The sequence below is a fragment of the Zingiber officinale genome, chromosome 11A, assembly GCF_018446385.1.
Source record: "Zingiber officinale cultivar Zhangliang chromosome 11A, Zo_v1.1, whole genome shotgun sequence".
Lineage (NCBI taxonomy): Eukaryota > Viridiplantae > Streptophyta > Magnoliopsida > Zingiberales > Zingiberaceae > Zingiber > Zingiber officinale.
Window position 1 is genome coordinate 59,813,478 of NC_056006.1, and position 10,193 is coordinate 59,823,670.

Sequence of the window (10,193 nt, forward strand, 5' to 3'; positions counted from 1 at the left end):
AGCCTAGCTGGCTAGCAGTCTTCGTTTTTAGTTTGTATGTGTTGTCCATTGTATTTCCGCTGTGTTTGGTTTTGGTACAGCCGAGTAGGTTGTTAGATTTACATATAACTGTGTGGTTGTCTATTTTATTGTATCAGCCGTGTAGGCTGCATATAAACTGCGTGGTTGTGTGTATATTCCAGCCGTCTGTGACTAAGGTATATTGTGTCTGTAGAAATGTTTCAGATTGTCAGCCGTACAAGGGAGATTAAATACTAGAGTTTATGAATCCTGGTAGCCAAGTGAGTGGCACTCACTTGGCTACCAGGATTCATAAACTCTAGTATTTAACTTGGAGATCTAGAGTTCGAATCCTGGGGAAGGTAAAAATCTACTGGTCAGGGGTGGGAAGTCCTTGTGAGTAACAGCACGGCCGAAGGGTCGTCGGTTGGCGACATAAGGGGTCGCCAGTTGGGCCGTCATTTTGGACCCCCAAGGGACCAATGGGCCACCAATTGGGCCGCTAGTGTGGCCACCCAAGGGGCCAAGGGGTCGGGTCGTTACATTGAGGCCAAGTTGGGTTACTGGGAAAATGACTGCTTAGCTTCTCTTGAGATTGATGTTACGTCACCGCAAGTGTACGGTTACGTCGTCAGTAATATAAAAGATTATCATATCCACAGGGACTGTTGATTAAGCACTAGTTAACTTCGTACGGCGAATTATCTAGACAATCGAAAAGTGGTTTACAAATGTTAGGATAAGAAATAGAAGAGAAAAGAAAGAGAGTAAAGAGGGAGAGAATGAGTGTAGTAAATGGAGGGGAATAGATACTAGTATTTCAGTTTCTTTGTGATGTTATTCAATGTAAATGATCTATCAAATCTTATTCCTCAATTATCCATCATTTGTAGAAGGTTGTCAGTTCTCTCTTGGAATAGACAACTGGCCTAGGACTGAAATCTATATCTAAATGTGATCAAATAGGGATGAACATATGTTGTCCTTACACGGGCTTGCCTGTCACATGCGTCCCTCGGATAATCAACATAAGAATTCATCTCTCATCAAACGCATCTAGGTATAAAGATTAATGCATAAATCTATTCTACCCCCTTGAATGACCCTATTTCACCTTCAAGATCCTCCCTCAAACATCCTTACATGGGTATGTTCCTGTCATGAAGATCCCTCGGAAAATCGAATGAGGAATTACCTCTACAAGATCCACAAGATATCCAAACATTCAATCAAGCATGGTAATTAGGTCCTAATCACAACAATCCACACGAGATCAAATAGATACATAAAGGACAAAATCATAGAAATAGGAAATTGACAAATCCACAAGAGTTTGCATACAATCACATTACATCAAACAAGAACAATGCATCGACAAGTCATTGAATAGAATCATGGCAAAAATCTACATAGTTTTACATCATTCATCACATCACAAATACTCCCTACATCCTAGATCTAGAGATCTACTTCATTGCTAAGGAAGAACAGCCCCAAAACATAAAGAAAAGCACACTTACAACCCTAGATTTAAGAAGAAGGGGAAGAAGATATGCTTGCCGATGATTCCGATGTCTTGGGGGTGCTTCCTTGCTCCGGAGATGGATGGATCACCAAGGGATGGAGGAGAATGGAGCTCTAGGGTTTCCCCCTAAGGGGAGACCCTTCCCCCAAGGAGTGGGAAAAGTCCTAGATCCGAGATCCAAGATCTCCCAAGATGAGTCAAAGAATGTAGATCTTGACTCTTATATACCTCCTCCAAACTGTCCAGGAAACCCAGGAAAATAGGGGTCTGGTAAACCGAGTTTTTCACCCACTAAACCAGATTTTCTCATGATTCACCCTGAACCAAAGTTGTATCTCTTGAAATCATCTTCAATCTGATACTTTGATCGAGCCATGGATCCAACCGAGCTGAAATTTATGGCGGTTCAAAATTTGATCTGCAGTCTGGGCGGAGGTCCAGTTGAACCCGAGGTTGGGAGGCACAGCCGTGCCATTTAGCATGGGCAGACAAGTCTCTCTCTCTTTTGGACCTGAAGTAAAGTTGTAGATCTTGAAGTCAGCTACGTTTCAGTGTAAAGATCATCCAAAAAATCCAACCGAGCGCAAAGTTATGGCCGTTTTACAAACAGTCTGCAGTCTGCCCAGAGTTCAGCACAGCTCTATTTTGGCGTGGCACGGCTCGTGTTCTTCGTCACACGGCCATGTGAGATCCACACTACCTCACACGGCTTCTTCTCTGGTTGAGTCACATGGACGTGTGGCTCACACGGCCAAGGCCCTTTTCTTCTCTGTCGAGGCCACACGGCCATCTGGATTCACACGGCCGTGGCCTTTCTCTCCTCTGGAAACTTGGCACGGCCATGTGTTGCTTGGCCACGGGAAGCTTAGCACGGCCGTGTGGGAGATACGGCCATGGCCTTCTTTACATCTGGTGCCGGAGCACGGCCGTGCCATTTGGCACGGCCAAGGCATGATATGGCCACACGGCCGTGTGGCATACACGGCCCAAGCATGAATTCTTCCGAAGTTGCTCCCATGTGCGTTTTAGCTCCATTTTTGCTCCAAATAGCGTCCTATCAATCAAAACAAGCAAAGATAAGATCTCCGAACAGAATATAATGAAAGTATGACATTACAATAAAATAGGGTGTAATAAACATAGATTATGCCAATGAAATACAAGTAGATGTGCGTCAAAGCATGCATAAAAGTGTATATAATCTACGCACATCAATTGAGAACGCCTTTGAGACCCTAGGTTAGTTGAGAAATATGAACTAATTGTGTGGCAGGTAAGTGCCTATCACCGGAAACATTAGGAACTCATCTGGATGACGACTTGACTAGGACATAGATTGAAACTTGAAAAGTTTGTGTCACTTTTTACACTGTGCACAAGAGACTTATGCTTGAGCCATACTTGACTTGTTTCCATGATCATTCTTGTTAATGAATCTTTTTGATAGAGTTAGGAAAGTACATTAGGGATTATGAATGCATTGTAGAGCATATGAATTAAGATTGCGGCATTTTACTTGAGGACAAGCAAAAGTTTAAGTCTGGGGCTGTGATGTGCATAGATTGTATACACTTGTTTAGCATGTTTTGACACACATTCACGTATTTTGTGCATGCTTTATCTATGCATTTTCATACTTCCAGCTTTTCTTTTAGCATATTTACTCTTTTTGTTCAGAGATCTATTTTTGTGCATTTTCTGTACGCAGGAGTCATATTTGGAGAAGAATTTATGATCGATGCCAAATCTGCAAGCTAACGAAAGGAGGAAGACACCACCTTGGAGTGCCACACGGCCATGTCTAGGAGAGTGACCTAGGCCTTGTGGTGATGCTCACCCATGCAGCATTGGCAGAGCAGGACAATGTCCAGGCTGTGTGGTGATGATCACCCGTGTAGCTTTTGCAAAAAAGGAGAAGGTCACGGCCATGTGTGCATCACATGGTCGTGCCAATTTTGAAGCCAAGAGAACCACGGCTGTGTAAGCCTTCCAGAAGCCAAACAAACCCTGGCCATGTCCTAGACACGACCGTGCATGAGTTCCATAACCGGAGGTAGCATAGGTCGTGTAGATCTACACAGCCGTGAAAGGATGGCAGTGGCAAAACATGTCACAGCCGTGTGAGATGGGCAGTGAAGAGAATGACCTAGGTCATGTCTCACACACGGCGGGGTCTCAGGGCCATGTGTGCCCAAAATCTCTGCTCTATATAAGGGTTTCTTTCATCATTTGAAGGAGGAGTTCTCCCTTTTGGGAGAGAACAAGATTTGGGTGATTCCTCAACTTCTTAGAGGGATTTTCTGACAATCTAAGGGCAGATCTTCAATGAATCGACTCTGAGAATGAGGATTGGATTCGAAGACCGTTCTTCATCATAGATAAGCTTTTCTTCCCTTTCTCTTCTTGGATTTTGGGATCAAGATGCTTATGATCTTCTTGTCTTTGGATTTCTTTTCTTGTTCTATGGATTAGATCTCCTTGTTCTAGGATGGAGGGAGTATTTGTAATACGATTTGGTGTAAACTCTTATGGATTTGTCAATTTCCTATTTCTATGATTTTGTCTTGTTTGTATCCATTTGATCTTATGTGGATTGTTGTGATTTGACTTAATTACCATATTTGATTAACTGTTTGGGTATCTTGTGGAACTTGTAGAGGTAATTCCTCATTCGATTATTCGAGGGACGTACATGACAGACAAGCCCGTGTAAGGACGATTGAGGGATAATCTTGAAGGTGAAATAAGGTCATTCAAGGGGGTAGTGTTGGTTGCTACTCGAAATATCGTCCTAGTTCCCCTGTACAAAAATTTGTACAAGAATAGAACTATCCTACCCACCCATGTGTTCTACTAAAGTTAAATTTGGATTGCAAAAGATGCTTAACATTATTAATCCAAATTTTCCCTTTAGGAGTTAACCTTGAATTGGGAATGAAACTTAACATTCTTACTTCAAGTTCAACCGATGTGAACTTCCTAAGTTAAACCATATTACAGAAGTTGATCAAATATCTATTTTAAGGATCGACTTCAAGGACAAACATGGTGAGGCACTAGGCCTTCTTGGGTATGGGATCATCCACCACTGCCTAGACAAAGCCTTTCAAAAACTCGGATATTTAAACTTCTCACAGTAAACAAGGTTTAACAATAGAGACCTCAATAGAAACACATTATCAAAACATGAAATTGAAATGAAAATCGATAATAAAAATGATAATTAAAATCGATAACCTCTTGTGTTTGATTTTTTCAAGATCTATACAAAAGATGAACTAGTTATGATGCAGAAACTAATAACTAGTTATACCTCTTGTAACTTATAAACATCTTGATCTTCTATTGTAATCCTCTTCTTATCTTGGACGTTGTGTGGGCGACAATCTACCAATACGAGAATCCACCCAAGCCTTCTTCCTTTCAGGTTTCGGCCACCAACTTTCTCCAAGAGATGATGAAGTTCGGCCACCAACTTTCCTCCAAGGGATGCTAGACAAGAGAACCTCCTTCTCTTCTTCTTCTTCTCCTTCAAGAAACCGGCCATTAATGGATCTCCACACCAATATGCCACCAACCACCAAGAGGGAAAACAAAGGAGAAGAGAGAAAGAGTAAGGGACGGCCGCCACCAAGGAAGAGAGGAGAGGAATAGAAGTATGTATTGTTGTGAGGTGAGGCACCTCTACCCTCTCTTTTATATTTCTTGGTCTTGGCAAATAAGGAAAGTTTAAACATAATTAAAACTTCCTTATATTCCTTGCAATTGACTAAAAAGGAAAGTTTTAAAACAAAAAATTAAAACTTCCTTTTCTTCTTGTCATGGCCGGCCACATGCTTGTTCTCCAAGCAAGGAAAGATTTTAAACAAAAATTAAAATCTCTCTTTTAAAAATTCCTTTTGTGGATAGTTATAAAAGGAATGTTTTATAAATTAAAATCTCTCTCTTTTAAATCCTTTTATGGATATCTATAAAAGATAAGATTTAAAATAAAATATGGTTTCAAAAAAGGAAAGTTTTATCAAAAAATTAAAATCTTTCTTTCACATTATAGATAACTACAAATAAGGAAAGATTTCAAATATCTCTTTTATTCCTTTGTAGAAAGCTATAAAAGGAAAGATTTTAAAAATTTAAAACTCTCTTTTAAAATCAACATAAAAGAAAAGTTTCCAACAAAATAAAAACTTCCTTTTATTTCCTTTTATGACCGATCTAAAAAAGGAAAGTTTTATATTAAAATCATCCTTTTAAATTCTTTTACTGGATCTCTATAAAAGGAAATATTTTACAAAATAAAACTTCCTTTTGAATTTAATGTAGTCGGCCACCCTTGCTTGGGCTCCAAGCTCGGGCCGGCCACAACTTGAACCCATCTAACCTTGGTTTGGTCGGCCCTTGCTTGGGCTCCAAGCTTGGCTTGGTCAGCTACCTTAAGGTGGGTAAGAATTTGGGTTTGGGTGGATATAAGACTTTATAAATAAGAGGCTACAATAGAGACCGAGAGGAGGAATTGGTTTTGGTCTCCCGATGAGCTTGAGCTTCCTGTGTTCGCCCCGAACACCCAACTCAAGTTCATCAATAATATCTTATTCCACTAAAGAGTTATTATTGCACTACCGCACCAATCTCATATTACTATATGGGCTCCTTTTTATCATGTGTGTGTTAGTCTCCCTGTGTTTAAGATATTGAATGTCCACTAATTAAATGAGTTACTGATAACCCACTTAATTAATATTTATCTCCAACAGTAGTACCACTCAATCTTATCGTCATGTTGGACTAAGTCCACCTGCAGGGTTTACATGACAATCCTTATGAGGTCCTCAAGGGGACATCATCAACCTAGATTAGTAGGACACAGTTTCATTCTATAATCAACAACACACCATATAAATAATATCATTTTCCAACTTATCGACCCTATTGATTTAACGAGCTAAATCACACCCTTTGATAAATCAAAGAAATAAATACTAAGTATATGTGCTTGTTATTATATCATGATTAAGAGTACACACTTCCATAATAACAGAGGTATTATTCTTTTATATAGTCAATATACAAAGATACTACCTCAATTGATCCTGCTCAATACACTCATAGTGTACTAGTGTAATTTATTAGTCAAGATAAACTAATAACTAATTACACTACAACCACTCCAATGGTTTGTCCCATTCCATCTTGGTTGTGAGCAACTGTTTATAATTTATAAGGATCTGATAACATGATCTTCTGTGTGTCTCCTCACACCATGTTATCTACAATATAAATTAAATGGACAACTACACTTAGCATAAATGTAGCATTTGACCAATGTGATTCTTATATGTTTATACAAAAAGCTAGACTTTTAGTATACACTCTAACAATCTCCCACTTATACTAAAAGACTATGCTGCCATATACCCTGCCATACATCTGATTCCCGACCCTTCAACATGCCCATCAAAAGCTCTTGCCTTAAGGTTCTTAGTGAAAGGATCTCCCAGGTTATCATCTGATGCAATCTAGGCGACAACAACTTCTCCTCATTATACGATGTCTCATATTGGGTGGTACTCGCGCTCTATATGTTTACTTGCCTTATGGGCTCGTGGTTCCTTCGAGTTTGCTATGCACCACTTATTATAACAATACATTGTAATAATTTTTTGGCAAACCAGGAATCACATCTAAATCCATCATGAAGTTTCTGAGCCATACAGCTTCTTTGGCTGTCGCAGAGGCTGCCACATACTCACCTTCCATGGTGGAGTCCGAAAAACATCTATGCTTATCACTCCTCCGTTGTTATGGATTTACCTCCTAAAGTAAACACAAAACCCGGAGGTCAACTTACTATTGTCCCTATCTGATTGAAAGTCAAAATTCGTGTAACCCACAGGCATCAAATCACTTGCTTGGTAAACCAACATATAATCTCTATGCTTTACGGTAGTCCAATGTCCCTATCTTGGATTACTTTGATATCTTCTAACCATGCCCACGGTAAAACAGATATCCGGTCTCGTGCATAACATACCATACATTAGTCTTCCTACAGCTGAAGCATAAGGAACTAACTGCCTTCATATCTTCTATCTCTTTTGATGTCTTCGGAGACATCTCTTTAAATAAAGATACTTCATGCCTAAAAGGTAGAAAACCTTTCTTGGAGTCTTGCATGCTAAAATGAGCTAGAATCATATTGATATATGAAGCTTGGGATAAGCACAACATTCTTTTCTTGCGATCCCTTATTACCATGATCCCGAGAATATGTGTGCATTCTCCCAAGTCCTTCATATCGAATTGCTTGGACAACCATACCCTTACTTCTAACAATACTTTGATATTTTTTTCCAACTAACAAAATGTCATCTGCGTATAGTACAAGAAATACCACCACGTTTTGATCACACTTCTTCTTTACACAAGACTCATCTAGACACTAAATAAATCCATACGACTGGATTACTTCATTAAATTGGATGTTCCAAGACTTTGAAGCTTACTTTAGTCCATAAATAGACCGATTGAGTTTACATACTAGATGCTCTTTGCCCTTTGCAATAAACTCCTCTAGTTGCTACATATGGATGTTTTCTTCAAGACTTCCGTTAAGGAAAGTTGTCTTGACATCCATTTGCCAAACCTCATAATCCATATGAGCAACAATAGATAAGAGTATCCGGATAGACTTAAGCATAGCTACTGGTGAAAAGATTTTCTCATAATCAATTCCCTCTTTCTGAGTATACCCCTTCGCAACAAGCCTTGCTTTAAAGGTTTCTACCTTCTCGTCTATCCCTCTTATCCTTTTGTAGATCCATTTACATCTAATAGCTTTTGTAGATCCATTCCCTCTTCAAGTCTTTTGTGGATACAATATCTTTTATTATTACTTACGACGTAACCGTACACTTGCGGTTCGTAACAAGTTTTTGGCGTCGTTGCCGGGGACTGCGCTATAACATTAGAGATTATCAATTGAGTTAGACTAAACATGATAAACATGATTTTTTCTTTTCTTTTCATTAGCATAGTTGTAACTAATCTTTAGAATTCTGTTTTCATAATTTTTTCTTGTATAACTTTCTACTTCTTGTCAATTCTTTTTGTTGCAATTCTAATTCTACATTTTTTATTTCTAACATTCTAGTCTAACTTTTCTTTGTTTTCCTTTTGATTTAGTTTCTTTCTTCTTTTTCTTTTGTAAACATATCTTGCAATCTTGTTCTTGTGTATGTGAAGATCAAACGTCATAAAGGCCTCAAGAATAACAAGAACTTATAAACACATTAGTTTATTAGCATATGAATTATTCTAGACATTTTTCTTTTTTCTTTTGTCTTTTCTTTCTTGTTTTCATTATGCACTTACTTTCTTGCAATTTAAATTCTGCATTTTCTTTCTTTCTTTTCATATTGCATTTTATTTCTTGTCTTTGATTCTTCAATAATTTTTTCTTGAATATCCACGAGCACTAACATGTCAAGCAGGCCCATGAGAAATTTTTCTACACCCTTTTCTGCAAGACTTTTATCTCCCATTGTGCAACCTCAAATTGAAGTAGAAAGTTTTCAACTAGACCCAGAGTTAATTTTCATGATACAAGGTCATAAATTTGGAGGAGAAGTATCAGAAAATCCTTATCTACATCTTGAAACATTTTTAGAGATTTGTGATATGGTGAAATGTGAAGGAGTGTTAGCAGATGCAGTTCGATTGATGACATTTCCTTTTAGTATCAAGGATAAAGCAAGGACTTGGTTATATTCTCTCCATCCTCAAAGTATCACAAGTTGGGAGCAATTGGAGAAGCAATTTCTGAATCATTTTTTCCCTCTAAGCAGAACAGTGTATATGAGAAATTGCATAACAAATTTTGCTCAGGCATATGGAGAATCATTATTTGAAGCATGGGATAGATTCAAGAGTCTTCAAAGACAGTGCCCTCATCATGGTTTTGAAAAATGGTTGATTCTGCACATATTTTATGGGGAAATTTCTTTCTCAGACAAGAGTTTATTGGATTCATCAGCTGGTGGTTCTTTTATGGACAAAAGTGTAGATGAAGCATATATGTTAATTGATCAAGTGGCATTGAACCTCCATGAATGGTTGAACAAAAGTTGGATGGAATCTCCCTCAAAAATTCAAGAAGTGCAAACCATAAATGTAAGAGAGCCTGTCAAACAAAATGCAACTCAACCATCCAAGAAAGTTAAAGTTCACAGGTCACAGAATGAGGAGTTCAATCATTTGGGGGAAAAGATTAATAGCATAGTTTCAAAATGGTCCAAAGAAAACCTTCCTCCTTCACAGAAAAGATCTAGTGTAAATGACAATGATCTTAAGTTGAGAAGTAGCAAGAATCATGAAGAACTTCTGGAAATTGACATGTTTAGAATTTAGGAGAAGAACAATAGAAGACCACATGAACTCAGTTCCATTATTCCAGGATGTACCCAAATGCCACAAGTACCTTTTCCTCAACGATTGATCATACCAACACTAGATAAGCAAGTTGAACCTCCTCCACAAGCATAAAGAGAATATGAGAAATTAGAAGTACCTTTCCCAAGACCTTCACTTAGGGTTCCTTTTCCACAAAGGTTAGTGGGGGTCAATGAGAACAATGACTTTAAAAAATTCTGTGACACTGGTAAGGTTGAGT

The 10,193-nt window shown here is 38.5% G+C and overlaps 1 non-coding gene across 1 annotated transcript; it reads right to left on the bottom strand.

The window, feature by feature from the left end:
- Positions 1-9,377: 9,377 nt before the first annotated feature.
- Positions 9,378-9,483, bottom strand: LOC122033063. The gene has a single exon (XR_006126327.1). It is a non-coding gene; the product is annotated as a small nucleolar RNA R71 (small nucleolar RNA).
- Between the last annotated feature and the right edge of the window lie 710 nt (positions 9,484-10,193).